This window comes from Macaca mulatta, chromosome 10, assembly GCF_049350105.2.
Source record: "Macaca mulatta isolate MMU2019108-1 chromosome 10, T2T-MMU8v2.0, whole genome shotgun sequence".
Classification (NCBI taxonomy): Eukaryota; Metazoa; Chordata; class Mammalia; order Primates; family Cercopithecidae; genus Macaca; species Macaca mulatta.
The window spans coordinates 88,927,064-88,947,712 of NC_133415.1; the positions used below are offsets into that span (position 1 = coordinate 88,927,064).

General features: G+C 50.8%; 1 protein-coding gene across 29 annotated transcripts in view; it reads left to right on the forward strand.

The window, feature by feature from the left end:
- The first annotated feature begins 3,431 nt into the window (after positions 1-3,431).
- EPB41L1 (erythrocyte membrane protein band 4.1 like 1) overlaps positions 3,432-20,649 on the forward strand; it is a 140,160-nt gene continuing 122,942 nt past the window's right edge. For 22 of the 29 annotated variants that reach the window (XM_077951650.1, XM_077951653.1, XM_077951669.1 and 19 more), the window contains exon 1: positions 3,432-3,565. The gene's annotated coding sequence lies outside the window, so the exon portion shown is untranslated. Of the gene's footprint in view, positions 3,566-15,673; positions 15,870-20,649 lie in introns of all 29 variants that reach the window. The other 7 variants (XM_077951651.1, XM_077951654.1, XM_077951682.1 and 4 more) reach the window with 1 other exon arrangement.

A 20,649-nucleotide genomic window follows, 5' to 3' on the forward strand; every position in this document is an offset into this window, starting at 1 on the left:
GGGGCTCACAAATGAGCTTGGTGGTCCAGCTGTGATCCATCTAGGACAGAGCTCGCCCAACTCTGGTTTCTTTTTTTCTTTTTTCTTTTTTTTTTTTTTGTTTTTTTGAGACGGGGTCCCACTGTTGTCACTCATGCTGGAGTGCAGTGGTGTGATTTCGGCTCACTGCAACCTCCGCCTCCCAGAGTCAAGGGATTCTCCTCCCTCCCAAGTAGCTGGGATTACAGGAGTGTGCCACCATGCCTGGCTAATATTGTATTTTTTTTTTTTTTTTTGAGACGGAGTCTCACCCTGTTGCCCAGGCTGGAATGCAATGGCACGGCAATGGCGCGATCTTGGCTCACTGCAACCTCCACCTCCCGGGTTCAAGCAATTCTCCTGCCTCAGCCTCCTGAATAGCCGTGATTACAGGCACGTGCCACCACACTCGGCTAATTTTTTTTTTTTTTGTATCTTTAGTAGAGACAGGGTTTCACCATGTTGGCCAGGCTGGTCTCGAGCTCCTGATCTCATGATCTGCCCACCTCGGCCTTCCAAAGTGCTGGGATTATGGGCATGAGCCACTACGCCCGGCCTCAACTCTGGTTTCCGTTGATACAATATTCATATTCACTTTCTCCTCCTTCCTTTCTTCCCTTTCTCTTTCTTTCTTCTCTTTGTTCCCTCCTCCCTCCCTCCCTTTCTCTCTTCCTTACTCCTTTTCTCCCTTCTTTTCTTTCTTTTTGGCAGCACATTGCATCGTTGAGCTTGAGGTCAACTAAAACCTTTAAATCACTTTCACTGTAACTACTCTTGATCTAGATTCTTTCTACACTGTATTTGGGGCACTTGCTCATTTGAAAGGGCACTGTCCAATATGGCAGCCATTGTGGCCTTTCAAATTTAAATTACTTAAATAAAATTATTATTTTGCATTTCCTCAGTTGGACTAACCACACTTCAAGTGCTCAATAGCCACAGAGGGCTAGTAGCCACCATATCAGATAGCAAAGATTCAGGATATTTCCATCATCATGGAAAGTTCTGTGGGACTGCTCTGGTTTGGACCTAAGTGCAGGAGTTTATACTTACTTTGAGGCATGTCATCTTGAGAGTTCCAGCTTGGCCTCCAAGGCTGCTGAGAGCTTTAAGAAACTGATTCTGGTTTCCGGAGTGTTCACTTTCCCTCCCAACCTCATGACAACAGTAGATTTGATCAATGTTTCATACTTTCCTCTGCTTCATCTAAAACTAACTGATAAAAATCCCCAGCAGAACAGAGAGGCTTGCAACCGAGTCCGCTATGTGGCACCCTGCTCTCCAGCCCCATACGGCAGTTGTGCAGTCATTTAACAAATTAGACCTATATCCTAGGTATTGTGCTGGGTACCAGGTACCTACAAGGAACACAGAAGACATAAAAAAAAAAAAAGAAGAGTCCTGCTGAGTTGGGTGCTCTAGTAGTTCAAATGTCTTTGCCTCCCATTCAAGGCTGCTTCTTCTGTTTTGTGGTTGTTAAAAGTGGAAGCTTGGGGCTGGGCACAGTGGCTCACACCTGTAATCCCAGCACTTTGGGAGGCCGAAGTGGGCGGATCACTTGAGTCCAGGAGTTTGAGACCAGCCTGACCAACATGGTGAAACCCTGTCTGTACTAAAAATACAAAAATTAGCTGGATGTGGTGGTATACGCCTGTAATCCCAGCTACTCGGGAGGCTGAGGCAGGAGAATCACTTGAACCCAGGAGGTGGAGTTTGCAGTGAGCCAAGATTGTACCACTGCACTACAGTCTGGGTGACAGAGTGAAAGTCTGTCTCAAAAAGAAAAACAAAACAAACAAACAAACAAACAAAAAACCCGGAAGCTTGGGAGTCAGCTTTCCAAGTTTGGATCCTGGCTCTGACACTTTAGAAGCTATGGGATGTCTTTTGTGTTTCTGTTTCAGCATGCATAATGTGGGAATAAGAATAACCTCTAATGTTATTGCGAGAATTAAATGAGTTAATGCAAATAAAGCTCTTAGAACAATAAATACAGTAAGTGTTCCTAAAAAGTGAGTTATTATCAGTTCTTATTGTTAATCATAATATTCCTTCCTGGACAAGCCATGTTCAGTTCTGCTTTGGGGCCTCAGTTCCCTTAGGTGCCCTCCCTTAGTTTGTGTAAGTCCTTGGAGGCCCAAACGCTGCCTTTCCTTCCTGCTTTCTTATGTTCTCTGTTGCTCACTTTGCACCTGCTCTTAGTATCCTGTACTTGAGGCATGGACCACAGTGAAGAACCGGAATTGTTGGGCTTCATCTTGGCTCTGTGCTGCCTGGAGGGGAGACCTAGGATAGGCTCCTGTTCTGCAAAATGGGATAATCCCAGCTGCCACGTAAGTGAGACAAGTAGGTGAAAGCTACTTAGGCGGCCTTTGCATATGTCCTGACTTCCAGTAAAACCCTGGCAAGTGAGTGACATTTGCTTCTTCCTTCTGTTTCTTCCTTTAGCATCTAACAAAGAAGGCCCAGGCTCATTATTCCGGGCACTTCTGGAGGGCCTGGCCCTGCCCCAGGAGCCTTAGGGCAGGAATTCCTCTCTTTATCTGTAGAAGGCAGACACTTTATCCCTGCCTCATCTTCTTCCAGATGCTATCTTGGGCTCGCTGAACACGGGTTAGTTCCTCCTCTCTCCTAGCCTCGGTGTGTACTCCAAGCAGTACCTAAAGGAGTGCCTATAAGGGCTGTGGTGGTTATAACGCGAATTTAGAAAAGCCCCATACTTTGGGGGTGTTTGGGCTTGTGGAGGGTGGGCATCGGGATCCCAGAGCCAGGGACTCGGCCCTTGGAGAGCCCCCAGGGAGTCCAGAGGTTGCCACCTGCGAGGGGCTAGAACGCGCTGGGCGATCCTCCGCGAGTCCTGGCCGCGGGAACAATGGGAGCGCGGCGTGGAGGAGGGTGGGCATGGGCCAGGTCCCGGTTGGAGGTAGACGAGGTCGGCGAGCTGGGCGCGGGGCCGCGGGGTTACTCCGGGGCACCGGGCACACAGCCGAGAAGTCTAAGCCAGTGAAAACCGAGGTCGGCGCTGGCGGGAACCCGGGAGGAGGTGGGGGCCCCGGGTGGGGTCTGCTTCTCTTCTTCGCCAGGCCTCTGAGCCCCGCCGCGGCTCAGGTTCACGCCGGGCCCACGTGGGGAAGCCGGCGGCGAGGCCCCAGCGCCGGGAGGGTTCGCGAGGCTCAGCCCCTTCCTCTGCTGCCCTCCCCGGGACCGGCGCGCGGCCACAGCTCCGGCGGCTCCGGCGCTCCCCTGGTGTTGGCTGCTCGCCGCCGCTGCTTGCTCGTTCGCTCGCCCGCCCGCTGCTGCTTCGGGGGCCGGGATCGCCGCCGCCTCCTTCGGGGGAGCCGGCCGGGGCGGGGCGGAGCAGGGAGAGGAGGTGTGGGGGGCGGGCGAGGAGGGGGCTGAGCGCCGTGGGAGGGAGAGCAGGAGCGAGCGCGCGAGCGAGCGGGGCATTTCTGCGCAGCTCTAGCGCGCCTTGGAGCCCGCCGGGGCACCCGCCGGACTCCAGGACCGCGAGCCAGACAGCGCCCGGAAGCTGCGCCGCCGCCGCCAGGTTAGCCGTGCCCGCCGTCCCCCTCCGCGTCTCGGGGACCCCGACGCGTCGGGTCCCGCGTGTGCGTGTGGGGTGGCCGCCAAGGGCGGCGGGCTCGATCCCCGATCTTCGGGCACTGACAGGCCGGCGGGCCGGCTCCGGGAGCCGCGGGCTTCGGTTCGTGCGTGTCGGGACTGGTGCGGGTTTGTGTGTCGGGGCTCCAGTCTCTGGGTGTGTGTTAGGTGTGAGCGCGCGTGTGCCCGTGGATCCGTGCGAGCAGCTGCTGGGTGTGCGCGCGCGTGCGTGTGTGCATCTGTGTGTGCGTGTGTGAGGGTGTGTGTCTTGCGTGTCTTCGCGCGTCTGGACTGAGTGGTGCGTGCGTATCTGGGTGAGGGTGCGTGTGTCTGCGTGTGTCTGTCGATGAATGTGTCTGTGAGAGGGTGTGTCCGAATGTGTAGCAGTGTGTACACCTCTGGGTGAGGGCGTGTGCCAGTGGCCTCGCTTGTGGCTGGAGCCTGTGGCGGGTGTGTGTGTGTGTGTGTCGCTGTGTGCGCGCCAGTGTGACTCCCGTGTGTGCGCGTGTGAGGGCGGGTGTGCGCCCGCGTAGCCCCGTGTAGCCCCCGTGTGCGTGTGCGCGGCTTTGTCTTCGCACTGCCGGGAGGAAGGGGTGGGGGCGGCGGTCCAGGCGCTGCCGTCGCTGGGAGCTGGGCACCTGGCCCGGGCGGTGGGTGGCGGCGGCGGGGGTGTCCCTTCCCCGTCGGGCGGAGACTCCCTGCTGGCAGGTGGGCGGCCACACCCCGGGGGCCGGGGTAACTGGGCTAACAGCGAAGCCCGCGTTCTGACCTGAGCTGGAGCGGAGGGCGTGTCCTGCTGGAAGCCCGTGTGCGTGTGTGCGTGTGTGTATGTGTATGCGTGGGCGCGCGCTCGTGTGTGGATATGGGTGTGGGTGCGGGTGCGGGGTGGTGGTGGTAGCAACAGCAGTTTCCAGACTGGTGACCAGCCGGTTCAGTGATTCATTTCCTGTTGTGGCCAGGGGACCTGTCCCCTCTGGCCTCCCCCTAGTCCCCCACCAGACCTAGCTTGTGCGCCCAGTCTCACCCGTGCAGGGCTCTGGGTGGGTGGGAAGGTAGGTGGGTAGAAGCTCAGGTGCCCTGAAAGGACTAGGAGGGAGAATCACTCTCTTAAAGGGCTAGCTCCTCACTCCAAGGAATCCCTCCTCAGGAGACCTCTCTACTTTGAAAGAGATGTCTCTGGGTATGTCCGTACCCCTTTCTTCAAGTACCGGTGCATGCAGGCATTTCTAGATCTATAGTCTGTGTGCATGTGTCCTCCCTGTGTACTTCTTGTACATTTGGGTGTATAGTGAACAGTGAATGTGTATCTCATGATGTATATGTGTGTGTGTTTTTATAAGTTCTGGTATATTTGTTTTTATGTATGTGTAGTTGTTTGTATATTAGTCTGTGCATGTGGGTTTGCAGAGAAGTGGCATTTTGCTGCCAACTGGAATAGGACAGAAACATTCTGTCCAGGGCCACGCTATTTTTGAAAAACTGTGTGAAAAGGAAGTTTGGGAATTTAGTCTGCGGCTTTGTGGGTTTCAGACACAGGTACTGAAATGTAGGTAGGTTGGATTTTGACTGTGATACAAGGGTAGAGAAAAGTAGAGTCTTATAGGAGGAAGAAATTGTTCAGACAGAAGGATATCCAAATGCAAGAATTCTTCCATTAGTTCCAGTTCTTCCGGGTAATGTCACCTCCCCCTTTGCTGCTTGGCTTGCCAGGATACAGGACACAGGATTCAGAGTGGAAAGGGAGGGAGCTGGGAGTGTAAAAGGGAGGAAGGTGGATGGGTGATAGGACTGGAAGCCAGCAGTAGATTTCTGCAATTCTTAAAAATGTTTCCCTGCCAAAGGCAGCAGAGGCTGGGGAAAGCTGAGCTTGCTGTCCCCTCCTTGAATCCCAGAATCCCAGGACATGGGAAAAGCTGGCCTGGAGTTCATGAGCTCTGGAGTCTGGGCCAGAGATCTTTTGCCTTGTTCTGTCACCCAGGCTGGAGTGCAGGCAGTGTCACAATCTCAGCACACTGCAGCCTCCGCCTCCTGGGTTCAACTGATTTTCCCGCCTCAGTCTCCTTAATAGCTGAGACTACAGGCATGAGCCACGATGCCCAGCTAATTTTTTTTTCTTGTCGCCTAGGCTGAAGTGCAATGGCATGATCTCGGCCCACTTCAACCTCCTTCTCCTGAGTTCAAGCAATTCTTCTTCCTCAGCCTCCTGAGTAGCTGGGATTATAGGCGCCCACCACCATGCCCGGCTAATTTTTGTGTTTTTAGTAGAGACAGGGTTTCACCATGTTGGTCAGTCTGGTCTCAAACTCCTGACCTCAAGGGATCTGCCTGCCTCCGCCTCCCAAAGTGTTGGGATTACAGGCATGAGCTGCTACGCCCAGCCTGGGATCTTCTTTTGACTGTAGCCAACCCCTTCATGTGTTTATCTCTTCACCCAACACTTTTTATTAAGCTTCTTTACGTGAAAGAGACTAAACTCCCTAAGCCTTGGTTTTCCTGGCTAGGCAGCTAGTGGGCTAGATTTTGGGGCTTTGATGACCCTTCCCTTTCTCAGATTGCTAGAGTTTGTCTCGTTGTTACCCAGGTTCAGGAATCCACCCTTCTAGTCCCCAGAGATCCTGTCCACCGTCCTCACTACTCATCTCCCCACCAGTATACTCTAGTCTAGAGCTGTGGTTTTTTCACCTCATCAACAGCAGCAGGGTCACCTGGGAGTTTGTTAGAAATGCAATTTCTTGGCCGGGCATGGTGGCTCACACCTGTAATCCCAGCACTTTGGGAAGCGAGGCATATGGATCACCTGAGGTCAGGAGTTCAAGACCAGCCTGGCCAATACGGTGAAACCCCATCTCTACTAAAAATAGAAAAATTAGCCGGGCGTGCTGGTGCATGCCTGTAATCCCAGCTATTCGGGAGGCTGAGGCAGGAGAATCGCTTGAACCCAGGAGGCAGAGGTTGCAGTGAGCCGAGATTGCGTCACTGCACTCCAGCCTGGGTGACAGAGCGAGACTCCATCTCAAAAAAAAAAAAAAAAAAAAAAGAAATGCAATTTCTTGGTTCTCACGCCAGACCTAGGAATTGATAATTCTGGAGGTGTGGCCCAGCAATCTATGTTTTAACAAACACAGGTAATTCTTATTTACTCTGAAGCTCAAGAGAGGTGGAGACAGGGAGCCAGGAAACATCTATTTTTTTTTTTTTTGAGACGGAGTTTCACTCTTGTTGCCCAGGCTGTAGTGCAATGGCACGATCTCGGCTCGTCGGAACTTCTGCCTCCCAGGTTCAAGCAATTCTCCTGCTTCAGCCTCCGGAGTGGCTGGGATTATAGGCATGTGCCACCACACCCGGCTAATTCTGTATTTTTCGTAGAGACGGGATTTCTCCATGTTGGTCGGGTTGGTGTCGAACTCCCGACCTCAGGTGATCCACCCAGCTCGGCCTCCCAAAGTGCTGGGATTACAGGCATGAGCCACTGCGCCTGGCTGGAAACATCTATTAATTGAAACACTTGGAAAGCCTCCCCTGACCCTCACATAGGTGCCTGAAATAGCCCTCAGGCCCCACCTGGTAGGTAGGAATTCTGCTTTCAAGTCCCAGGTCTTGTGATCTTGGACAAGTGTCTCCTTCAGTGACTAATCCAATGACTCTTTGACAGTGTGCTGTGAACCAGGTTCTGAGCGAGGGGTTTCCCTGATCTGCTCAGTTTCTCCAGTTCTTACTTTGATCTCTGAGGCCCTTCAGCATCCAGTTCCTGCCCACTTCTCTGGACAACAGCTACTTTGGCCTTTTAGTTCATCTAGGCACCATGAGCTCTTTTGCTTCTGGGATTTTGCACATCCTATTCCCTTTGTCTAGCACACTCTTCCCCTGCTTCTCATCTTGATTAACTCCCACTCTTCATATTTCAGCTCAGTAGTCACTTTCTCAGGGGGCCTTTGCCAACTCTCTAGGCCAAGTGAGTTTTCCCTGTTACACATTGTTAGAGCTCTCTGTGTCTCATAGGGCTTGTGAGAATTTGTAATTGTTGTTTGAGTGTCCCTTTACTAGACTGTAAATGCCATGTGGGCAGGAACTTGCTTACTAGTCTTCTTAGTGTCCCACACAGTGCCTGACTTATGATTTGTGTTCAATAAGCTTATCAAACTGAATTAATTTATAAAATGGCAGATGGCACTATATGATACCCAAAGTTTCGTTTCAAGCCCAGACAATCTATAATCCAAGCAGGCCTTTTCTCAAGTTGATTTACCTGTCTTTTTTACTGCTGCATCTCCCATCTTGTGGCCGTAGATCTGAGCACTCACAGTGGGTCCAGGCCCATGCTGGGCTCTGCTCTAGTGGAGGCAGGTGGAAGCTCCTCAGGAGACACAGCCTAGCTTGGGTTCTGTGTCCTCCTGGATTAGGATTGTACTGGAATGAGAAGAGGAAAAATATTGGAAGAGTAATCCAAATATCTGGGTCCATGCCTTGTTATGTGACTGAGGGCCAATCACTTTCCCCTTTTGGCACGTGTCCTCCTCTGTAAAATGAAGGTATTGGGATGGATGGCATACTTGGTAGTGGTTACTAGCACTGGCTCTGGAGTCATTCGGGGTTTGCCGTGTACTAGCTGGGGGGACTAAGGCAAGTGATTCCATCTCCTCATTTCCTTACTTGTAAAACAGGACCAGTACTAGTATCTGTTTCATAGGATTGTTTTGAGAATTAAATGAGATAACATCCTTGGAATGCCTAGCATAATGTGATTGCATAAGAAACATTTGATAAATGTCAACTATTATGACCATTATTGCTACTCCACAATTCAGCTCAACATTCTTGAAGGCCTTTGTATTGGGCCCTAGGCCTACAAAAACAGAAATGAATCCAGCAGTATTCACAGGCTGGGGGTGGGAGCAGATATGTAAAGATGCAATACCACTGCAAGGACAGTGTACAAGCTGCCAGGGTGTGGCTGCTTATGGAGGAAAAGGCTTCCTGGAGGAGAGAGATGGTGTTTGGGCTGGATTTTACCATCTGGGTGTTTGGAATAGCATGTGCAAAGGCAGAATGGCTTCTTAGGGGAACCCCAAATAGTTCCACATAGTTAGAATAGGAGGTGGTGAGTGGCGGGGATGAGGGTGGAGAAGTGAATGGCTGGAGATAAAGCTGAGAGGAAGATTGGGGGCAGATCTAGCTTAGGCCAAAGAACCTGACCAAGTCCTACAGATGGCGGGGAGCTAGGGAAGAGGAGTAAGTCAACCAAGAAGGATCAGATTTGCATTTCAAAAACACAGCTCTCCAGGTGGTGACAGAGGATGGTTGATCTGGGAGGAAGGGGAGGACTGTTGACCTGGAGACCTGGGCACAGAGGCTGCTAAACAAGCTCAATGAGAGGCCCCACTGGGGTGGACAGAGATCTAGAAGAGGATGTTCTAGGAAGCTTTTTCCTCTGTAAGCCTGTCTTCAGCCTGTTTTCAGGACAGCCTGGCCCTGGAAGGTGCAGGAGAGGTGAGAGTGACTTCTCATTAGGAGCCTCCGGGTCCTCTTTAACCTCTAAAGCTGCCTAATGAGTGGGAATCTGAAAAACAGTTTGAGGATCCTAGGTCTGCTACTCAAAGGATGCACAGTATATTAACTTCCTAGGGGTGCTGTCATGAGGCACACAAACCAGATACCTTTGAAGCACAGACATTTACTCCCCCACTTGTGGAGGCTAGAAGTCTGAAATCCAGGTGTCAGCAAGGTTGGCTCCTTCTGGAGGCTCTGGGGCAATCTGTTTCCTGCCTTTCTCGTAGCTTCTGGTGGTTGCCAGCAATCTTTGGCATTTCTTGGCTTGCAGCTGCATCTGCCTCTGTCGTCACGTGGCTTTCTCTCTGTTTCATTTCCTCTTATAAGGACACCAGTCATATGGGATTTAGAACCCACCCTAGTCCAGTATGACCTCATTTGAACTTGAGTAATTGCATCTGCAAAGACCCTATTTCCAAATATGGTCACATTATGAAGTTTTAGGTAGACATAAATTTGGGTGGGGAGGGGACACTGTTCAACCCGGTACATGCAGGAAGATGGGGAGGAGTGCATACCTTTTAGTTCCAGAAGGCTATGTCCAAATTTAGGCTTTGCAGTGGAGCCTCTATGAAATGGGGACAGTAAGCTGGGCATGGTGGCTCATGCCTGTAATCCCAGCACTTTGGGAGGCCAAGGTGGGCGGATCACCTAATCAGATTTGCATTTCAAATTTGAGTGATCTGAGGTGGATCATTCCTGAGGTCAGGAGTTCGAGACCAACCTGGCCAACATGGTGAAACCCCGTCTCTACTAAAAATACAAAAATTAGCCAGGCGTGGTGGCGGGTACCTGTAATACCAGCTACTCAGGAGGCTGAGGCAGAAGAATCACTTGAACCTGGGAGGTGGACACTGCAATGAGCCGAGATTATGCCACTGCGCTCCAGCCTGGGCGACAGAGCAAGACTCCATCTCAAAAAAAAGAAAAAAAGGGCCGGGCGCGGTGGCTCAAGCCTGTAATCCCAGCACTTTGGGAGGCCGAGACGGGCGGATCACGAGGTCAGGAGATCGAGACCATCCTGGCTAACACGGTGAAACCCCGTCTCTACTAAAAAAAAACAAAAAAACTAGCCGGGCGAGGTGGCGGGCACCTGTAGTCCCAGCTACTCAGGAGGCTGAGGCAGGAGAATGGCGTAAACCCGGGAGGCGGAGCTTGCAGTGAGCCGAGATCCGGTCACTGCGCTCCATCCTGGGCGACAGAGCGAGACTCCGTCTCAAAAAAAAAAAAAAAAAAAAAGAAAAAGAAAAAAAGAAATGAGGACAGTAGCACCCACAGTAGTGTCATGGTCGTGAGACTTGATCAAAATAACAGATATGAGCATGCCTAATGAGGTAGTACACAGTAGGCACTCAATAACTACTTCCTTTCCAGCTCTCCCTTCTCTGTACTTAGGAGCTTAGACAAGTCACCTAATCTTGCTTCACTTTCCTCATCTATCAAATGTGAATAATCATCATCTAGCCCTGCCTACTTCACCAAATTGCGATCCCAGGAGATAATGAGAAAGCTCTTTGTAAATTGCTTAAGGGCTTGTAGCTGTGATTTTTAATTATAATAATCATCATCATAATAACCCTTGGCCATTGCCATATCCACTGCATTCTCCTCAGAGCCCAGCCCAGCCTGCTCTTCTCCTGAGACAGGTCCTCTTTGCCTGTTTGTGCTCAGAGGCGTCCCATGAAGTGTCGCCTCTGTCCGAGTTGGGAGGACCTTAGAGATGGTCCTTGCCATTGCCCTCATTAGCCTGAGGAGGGAAACTGATGCTCAGGGAGAAAAAGGGACACCCGCAAAGTCACACAGTTGGTCAGTGGCAATTGGAACACCTTATCTGTGGCTCCTGTCTTCAGTCTGAACAGTGCTTTTTCCCTAGTTGCAACTTTAGGCCCAGAAGCAGGAGCTCAGGGCAGATAGAGGCCTGGAGTGGGCTCTGCACGTGTTCAGGAGGTGAGGATGCAACAGGAGAGTGTTCTGCTAAGTCAGAATTAGAACCCCAAGAAAGGGGTCCCTGGGCTCTGAGTGAGCAGGCTGAATGGGCGGGTTGTTCTGTTATCATTCTGGCTATGGCTATCTCTGCCTACTCTGGTGGGAGGGCCACCATGCGGGGCTCTGGAGTCTAGATGTAACCCAAGGCTTCAGTGTCCCTATTGACAGCCAGGGTGGCATTTCTCCACAGGTCCTGTCCCTCTAAGCCTTGCCTTAGTGGGTCTAGGGAAGGCTCTGGAAAAGAGAGAGGGCTTATACTGTCCTGGCAGTTTCTGGCAAGTCATCTTCCTTTCCCCCCACACTGGGGAAGCCAGGACCCTCCTTGGCCCCTTGATTCTTCTTTCCTTTCCTCCCTCCTCTTCTCAGATTGCTCTCTTCCTTCTGTCTGCTTTCTCCCCTTCCCTCTCCCCACCTTGTCTCCAGATTAGAGGTCTAAAGATAGTCTCCAGGCCCACTTCAGGTGGGTGGTTTTGGGTTTGCTTGAGGCCACCTAGAATTAGAAAGTCTAGAGTCTTCCTCATAAGAGGCTCACTGTGGTGACTTATATGTTTATTGGCTTACTGTGTGCCAGGCCCTGTGCTAAGCACTTTACATGCCTTATGTCTTTTAATCCTTACAACTACCAAGCGAGGCAGAGATGATGATCCCCATCGTATTACAGGAGGCTAAATAACTTGCCCAAGGCCTACATAGTCCTCAGCCAGCAAGTGGCACAGCTGGGATTTCAATCTAGATCTGTCCGAAGCCCACCGGTACTCTTGAGTCTTTCCTATACTGCCTGTGATGGGGCCTGCAGGAGCATTTAGGGGTCACAGAGGGGCATGCATTTGCTCAAATTAGGAGAACAAATTCTTGACTCTCAGAGCAGGACTTCTAATCCAGGAATCTTCCCTCCCAGGCCTGCACTCTGCCAGCACCTCCGGGACTGGCCTTTCTATAGCATCAGCCTTGGGGCCCGCCAGGGCTCTGAGCCCATCTGGTTCTAGGCAGCTGCCCACCTGTAGGAGAGACACTGCATCAGTGCCAGGGGTGGTGACAGGGCCCATCTGAAGGTACTTGCCTTTTTTCCTAGTTATTGTTTTGTCACTGGCCACCTCAATTTTTCATTGAATCAAGTCTTCCACTTAAAGAAGCATATCATCTGCAAAGAGCATTACTTTTGTCTCCTCAGAAGGGTGCTTGGGAGCTTGGATATGCTGCAGGCTCAGTGACGGGTGGAACTCTGGAAGAAGTGGGGAGGGAGATAGAGACTGGAACCAGGAGACCCAGGTTCAGAGGTGTACATCCACCAGAAGAGAGAAAGAAGTAGCTGGCCTGAGGGCCAGAGGGAGGCGGCCTGGAGAGAGGGAGGAATAGGAAACCTGCTCTCACCCCAAGTGCAGCCCAGGAGTCCAGACTCCCTCCCAGGCAGGGCTGCTGATCTCAGAGTGTCACTCAGGAATCTAGGCAGCTGCAGTCGGCTTGCTCAGCCTCCACCCACCCCAACTGAGACCATTATGTTGGTCAGCCTGGCCCAGCCCAGCCACCTGCCTGCCTGAGCAGGTGGCTCAGTCAGAAGGGACCTTGGTGAAGGAGTGGTGGCTTTGAAGCTTCTATCCGCAGAGCCACTCTTCATAGGCAAGGAAGCAGAAGTTCAATTTGTGAAACAGCTAAAAGGTGGAGTGGCTTAGCACCCCACCCCGTCTGCCTCCCTTCTAGGGTTCCCTAAGGCTGGGCTTCTCAAACTTTGTTCCCCCTAAGAGCAGCAAAGGTGAGCATGCTAAAAAACAAAACAAAACCCGGGTGCCATGGCTCATGCGTAATCCCAGCACTTTGGGAGGCTGAGGCAGGTGGATCACCTGAGGTCAGGGATTTGAGACCAGCCTGACATGGTGAAACCCCATCTCTACTAAAAATACAAAAATTAGCTGGGCATGGCGGCATGTACCTATAATTCCAGCTACTAGGGAGGATGAAGCAGGAGAATTGCTTGAACCTGGGAGGTGGAGGTTGCAGTAAACTGAGATCATGCCATTACACTCCAGCCTGGGTGACAGAGTGAGACTGTCTCAAAACAAAACAAAACAAAACAAAACAAAAACAACAACAACAAAAAAACCCCAACACTCTTTTTCCAGGACTCACCCAAGAGATTCAAACCCAGCTGCTCCATATGCTGGCGGGTTGTGGGGTGGTCAGATCTGAGGTGGGGCCCCGGAAGCAGCCTGCTGTAACAGACTCCCCATGGAGATGATTGGGACACAGATGGTTCTCAGATTGCCCTTGTAGAAGGCTGGTCTCAGATGTTCATGAACTTCTGAAATGGCATGCACAATGTTAAGAGTGTGCATTGTCCCCAGGAGAGGATCCACAGGCACCATCTGTCTTGGAGTCACAACCCATAAAACTTTAGAACTGCTGGCTTCAGGGTTGTTTTATGGAGTTGGAGCCTAATGTCTAGAGAAAGGTCACCAGGGAGCCAATGGCAGAGCTGGGTGGAGAGGGCTGGTCTCTCATGCCTCTCAGCACATTGTTGGCTTTGCTGTGAAGGTGGTCAGAGACTGTAGACCTGTCCCTCTGTCTGGGCCTCAGTTTTCCCAGCTGTAAAATGGGGGTTGGACAGGATAATCCCAAATTTTCATGCAGCTTTGATCTGTGGTTCTGGAAGTCAGGTCTCCTGCTGCCCAGTCCAAGTTCTCTGTCCTTTTCCTTGCTCCTTCCTGGCTTCACCCACCACTGGGGGGACCTTCCTCTTAAGCATCTTCCACCTTCAGAGATTCTGGACATAGCCTGCATTCTGGCCCCTTGAATCCCTTCTGTCGGACCACATGCCCAAATGCTCAAGCCCTTTCTCCTTTTCCATCCCCACTCACCATAAGTGAGCAAGGTGCCCATGAATCTGGGGAAGCTGAAGGTGGCCTCTGTTCAGAGCTGGACATATGGGTCAGTGCCAAGGGGAGGGCTGCGAGAACTAATTTTCTGAGGCTCCTGGGACATGCCCAGTGCTTCCTATGTCTTTGCCCCAGCTCCCTCTGTTCCTCCCTGCCAAGAATGCCACCCCCATCATTCCCCAATCACTGTTGAAATCCTGTCTGCCTTTTCAAGGCTCAGCTCAGATGCCAGCCTATGTCCTACAAAACCTTGTAAGCCCTCCCCCTCACCCCAAGATGAAATTTGTCTTTAACTCCTCTGCACTCCCTTAGTACCTTATCTGTTCCCCTCTGGGGGATGAGTTCTGTTTGGTCTTAGCTTTATCCAGGGAGGTGGCTGTTTTCTTCCACCAGGTTGTGAGCACTGGGATGTCTTATGTCTTATTCTTTGCTTCCCAGCACCTAGCATGGGGCTGTGCACAGAACAAGTGCTTAATTGAGGCTTACTAAGTTTGCAGAATCTGCATCCAGCTCTGGGCTGAGCTGGCCTTTCTACAGCCCCTATGGCCCATGTCACTGGCAGGCCATGGTTTCTCACATGGCCCCTCCCTCTATTTGTGGATTGAAGGGAGGCCAAGTAGGGCAATGAGTAAGAACTTAAATTCCAATCTTGATTCTGCCATTTCTGGGCTGTGTAACCTTAAGTAGATCATTTCCCCTCTCTGAGCCTTAATTTTCTCAGTTTAAAACAAAGAGGTAGGGATGACAAGTCTATTGGGGGCTTGGGAGAATTAACTGAAGTGCTTTGTGTAAAATGCTGATAAAAGCATGGCAAAGAACAAATAGCTAATAAATGATTATGATTTATTATTTTTTGGTTAATAGTTATTACCATTGTTTCAACAAACATCTACTACGTTCTGAGCATTGTGCTGCGGGGGCCAAGGTGAGAGATAAAAAAAAATAATAATAATGACAGGAGTTCCTTGGTCTCCAGGGTCTTAAGGTCAAATGAGGCAGTAAGACTCTAGTACAAGCAGTCAGTGTCTGGCAGAGATGTGGCTGAGTGAGTTGAGGGGTGAGTCATTAGTGTAGATGCCAGGCTAGAGGTGACATTTGAGCCAGAAGGGCATGAAGCAGGAAGGGCAATGACAGTCTGGGAGGAGGCCCATATTCCCTGTGGAGAATGGGGAAGTGGGGTGCATATTTGGAGAGTTTTAGGAAGGATATGGGAAACAGCAGAGCAGAAGCAGAGTTAGAATCTCCCTGCAGAAGGGGCATAGGGTCGGCACCCCGGATGGAGCAGGAGCTTCAAGCTTTGTTTTGCCAAGAAGAATTTGGGGGAGTGATGACTCATGGTGCCGCCATTGAGAGTGAGAGAGAGACTGCGGGAAGGTAGCGTAGAAGAGTGAGGCTTTATGGCAGAGGAAGCGGGGACCAGGGAGGTGGGGGGACATTGTCCCTCTGCCCAGGCTTGTGCTAAGAATGGTGAGGTGGGCTTCAGTTCCGGGCTTCTGCAGGGCTGCCTGTTTATCTGGCCAAGATTGGGATTTGAACATTGATGTCTGAAGTTAAAGTACAAAATGACTCCAGAAATGTCAGAATCTCTATATGTCAGAGCCCACTAGCAGAAGTGATCTCTGAATCCACCTCCCTCATGCCACACCATGCAGGTGGGAAGCAGAGGCCTGGGAGGAGGAGATGGCACCCAAGAACACCTAGTGAACTGGCCCTGCGCACTCTGGATGGACTGTGGACCTAGGCCTGTGTTAGGGTGAGGAGGGGGCCGGAGAACCCACGAAAGATGTACGTGACAAGCAAACGTCAAGCTGGGAGCAGTCTGTTGCTAGGGTGTGTGCGTGATCCCAGGTGAGTGGGATGTGAGTGGGCCAGAGCCGTCATCATTCCAGGCTTTCCTTCCGGAAAAGGAGAAAGGGCCACATAGGTGGGAGCCAGGGGAATATTGGGATGTGGGGGAAATCAGGGGGTGGCTTGAGAAGAGGAGGCTGTTGCCAAGCAGCAAGAGATATGACTAGATGAGAACAGAAGAGGCACCCTAGCGTCTGTGGGCCTGGCTCTATACAGCCCTGGACTGTAGAGGTATCACCTCCATTGCAAGGGAAGAAACCAGGACTCCCAAGGTCAGAGCTAGGAAGAATGGAGTCAGGAGTGGCATCCAGGGCTGGGGGACTTCAAAGCCATGTCTCTGGCATGCCCTGGGTGGCAACCATTCCAGTTTTTGTGAGATCCTGGGGTCAAAGGGGTCAAGGAAGTACTCAGCCCAGGGCAAGTCATCTTTCACTTCCTTTCACTTCCCCTCCATCAATCTGCCCATCGAGCAGGACTGTTTTCTTCTACTTTACCCACCCCGCTTAATTTGTTGATGAAAAATATTTATTGAGCACCACTATGTGCCAGGCACTGCCCTTGATTTCATGGAACTTATGCCATCACTCCTTGGCACCGAGGGCTATCCCACATTGCCAGGGAAGGATGGGAAGGAGGAGGGGAGGGGGCCACTGGCCACTTCTCTCTCCCTTTACATGAGTCACTCCCTCTTCTCAGCTTCTATCCCCTTGCAAATGCCCTAGCCCCAGATGGTTCTTGTTGGAACTACCTCCTGCCTAAATGAAAACCAGTCAGAGTTAATTGTTAAACCTAATAGCTGGTGAGAGTTTCACTCTGCTGGGCTGGTGGGAGTGGGACTGCACCCTAGGGGAGGGGTGGAGTCACCCAGGTTTTTCTGGCTGGTACCTGCCACCTTTTCCCTACTCTGGAATCTGCTTCCAGGGCCCTCTCCTCCCCTCTTCCCCAGGGGGCAGGCTGCCATCTGGCCCTTTCCCCTGCCTCCAGCTAAGGTGTCCCTGGGAGGTGAGCACTGGCTCTGGCCTTAGTCCAAGGGCCTCTGGGTGAGTGCTCTTAGGGGAGGTGTGGGGGAGGGCAGGGTGTCTAGCCCTGGAGACCTGCCCAGAGGCCAGGCAGCCAGTGGACCTTGCTGGCTTTGCCTCCTGCTGGGTGTGGGTGGGGGAGCTAAGGATGGTGTCATAGTGGCCTAAGCCCTACACACAGGACCACTGCCCGTGCAGCCCATGCTATGCCATTGTCCTGCCCTCCTTCCCTTTTGTCCTCTTCACTGAGTTTCTTATTCTGGGCCATTCTCTGCCAACAGACTGGGAGGTATGGGCACCCTGAGAATAGTGGCAAAGGCTTATTCCTTCTTCTAGTAGACTGAGCCTCAGGGTAGGCCCCTGCCAAAGTTTAGGGACAGAGCTCAGGTTTCCGAGTCAGCGGGCCTAGTCAAAGCTGGGTGACTTTGCGCAGGTGACTTACCTCTGTGAGCCACAGCCTCATCCTCTGAACACTACAGGAGTTCCTATTTGGGGGGGTTTGAGGAGTCAGTGAAGTATACTGGGTACTCAGATCCCATTGTCACCATCACTGTGTAGGCACCAGAGGTAAATATTAATATTAGGTTCAGTAAGGTTTTGTTAAATGAGTAGATGCCATTCTATTCAGAGGTAAGCTCACAGAGGTAAGTCAGCTTTACCTCCGAGGCTTAGCTCTGGGCTAGGGCCAAGGAGGCCATCAGCCCAGGCCCTCAAGGACTTGACTGCAGAGCTGCAGCTGCCCCATACAGCAGCCTTAGTCACATGTGGCTGGTGGACATGTACAATGTGGCTAGGACCACCGAGGAACTGAACTTTTTGAACTCTATCGCCCAGGCTGGAGTGCAGTGGCACAATCTTGGCTCATTGCAACGTCCACCTCCCAGGCTGAAGTGATTCTCCTGCCTCAGCCTCCAGAGTAGTTGGGACTACAGGCATGCCCCACCATGCCTGGCTAATTTTTTGTATTTTTAGTAGAGACGGGGTTCCACCATGTTTTCTGGGCTGGTCTCAAACTCCTGAGCTAGGGCAAAGTAATCCCAAAGGATTACAGGCATGAGCCACCACGCCCAGCCGAATTTTAAATTTCATTTAATATTTAATTTTATTTGATTTTAGCTAATTTAACATTTTAAAAGAATGCTCCATTTATTTATTGACAAACTATACGTGTTTGGAAACTTAGATTTGTGAATATACCTTTTTTTCTTTCCCCCCCGAGACGGAGTCTTGCTCAGTTGCCTAGGCTGGAGTGCAGTGGCACGATCTCAGCTTACTGCAAGCTCCACCTCATGGGTTCATGCCATTCTCCTGCCTCAGCCTCCTGAGTAGCTGGGACTACAGGCGCCCGTCACCACGCCCGGCTAATTTTTTTTTATTTTTAGTAGAGATGAAGTTTCACCATATTAGCCAGGATGGTCTCGATCTCCTGACCTCGTGATCCACCCACCTTGGCCTCCCAAAGTGCTGGGATTACAGGTATGAGCCACTGCACCTGACGCCTTTTTTTTTTTTTTTTTAAATCATAAAGGTGGCTGGGCGCGGTCGCTCACGCCTGTAATCCCAGCCCTTTGGGAGGCCAAGGTGGGCAGATCACTTGAGGTCAGGAGTTCGAGACCAGCCTGGCCAACATGGTGAAACCTCATCTCTACTAAAAATACAAAAATTAGCCGGGTGTGGTGGTGCACTCCTGTAATTCCAGCTACTCAGGAGGCTGAGGCAGGAGAATCGCTGGAACCCGGGAGGCGAAGATTGCAGTGAGCTGAGATGGTACCACTACACTCTAGCCTGGGTGACAGAGTGAGACTCCATCTCAAAAAAAATAAAAAAATAAAATAAAATAAAATAAATTGTAAAGGCTTAAGCCTGTAATCCCAGCCCTTTGGGAGGCCGAGACGGGCGGATCACGAGGTCAGGAGATCGAGACCATCCTGGCTAACACAGTGAAATCCGGTCTCTACTAAAAAATACAAAAAACTAGCCAGGCGAGGTGGCGGGCGCCTGTAGACCCAGCTACTCGGCAGGCTGAGGCAGGAGAATGGCGTAAACCCGGGAGGCGGAGCATGCAGTGAGCTGAGATCTAGCCACTGCACTCCAGCCTGGGTGACAGAGCGAGACTCCGTCTCAAAAAAAAAAAAAAAAAAAAAATTGTAAAGGCAAGGAGAATCTAAATATCTTATGAATATTTAGCACCTGAATCAAGATGTATTGTAAGTATAAAATACACATTGGATTTAGAAGAGGATGTATTAAAAAGTAAAATATCTCTGTAGTCTTTTTCATTTTAGTTTTAATTTTTTTTTTAGAGACAGATTCTCACTCTGTTGCACAGGCTGAAGTGAGTGGCACGATCGTAGCTCACTGCAATCCCTGAACTCCTGGACTTAAGGGATCCTCCCACTTCAGCTAGTAGCTGGGACTATAGGCATGTGTCACCTCACCCAACTAAATTTTTTTATTTTTTGTAGAGACAAGGTCTTGCTATGTTGGCCAGGCTGGTCTTGAACTCCTGGTCTCAAGAGATCCTTCTGCCTCAGCCTCCCAAAGTGTGGGGATTACAGGCTTGAACCACCGAGCCAGGCCTATAGTATTTTTTACATTGATTACATGTTGAGATAGATATATTGGGTTAAATGAATATATTATGAAAATTAATTTCCCTCATTCCTTTGCACTTTTTAAAATGTAGCTACTAAGGCCAGGCACGATGGCTCACACCTGTAAACCTAGCACTTTGGGAGGCCGAGGCAGGTGGATTGCTTGAGACCAGGAGTTCGAGACCAGCGTGGGCAACATGGAAAAACCCTGTCTCTACTGAAATTACAAAAATTAGCCAAGCATGGAGGTGCGTGCTTGTAACCCCAGCTATTTGGGAAGCTGAGGCATGAGAATTGCTTGAATGCGGGAGGCGGAGGCTGCAGTGAGCCAAGATCATGCGTCTGCACTCCAGCCTGGGTGACACAGCGAGACTCTGACTCAAAAAATAAAATAAAATAAAATAAAATGTAGCTACTATAAACTTTTAAATTACATACATGGCTTGCATTATATTTCTATTTGACAACACCATTGTAGACGGAGTTGAGCTGGACACGTTCGATTAATAATAGAAGACTACATAAAGACTAGTTATTTGGGGAAGGTTGGGAGGTCAATGAAGGATGGATATTCCCCACCTCACCCCAGCCTGGGCCTTGCCCCTTGGTGGAATGTTACCTTGGACAGCCCCATAGCCTTGAGGATAAGATCAGGGCTTCTGATGGCAAATGAAAAACCTTGGTCTGGGTCCTCATCCTGTCCATGCCCTTCACTTGCTGTGTGTGTGACCTTGGACACTTCTCTTTGCTGAACCTGAGCCTTTCATCTGCAAACTGAGACTAATGGTGGTTGAGGGGATGGCCTGAGAAATAATCTGAGTGAGTATTTAGCACAGTGCCTGGCATGCCCAAGCAATCAAATATTTGCTGTTTGGTGGTTGCTACTACTGTTAGTGTGGGGGCTGTTGCCACGACAGTACTGTTGCATCCAGCAGCTCATATTCAGTTATTCCATGTGTCTCAAGGGACACTGGCCAGAGGGGAAGAAGTTAAAATAGCTTGAGGGTGGGAGTTGGGATGGGGATTTGTATGATACCTCATCTCATACCTTTGTATGATACCTCAAGAGATTGCTTGGTTTTCGGGTAGCTCCTTGGATATTCCTTTCTGCAAGTGATCAGGCAAAGATAAATTCCCATTTTACAGATGAGGAAACTGAGGCCTGTG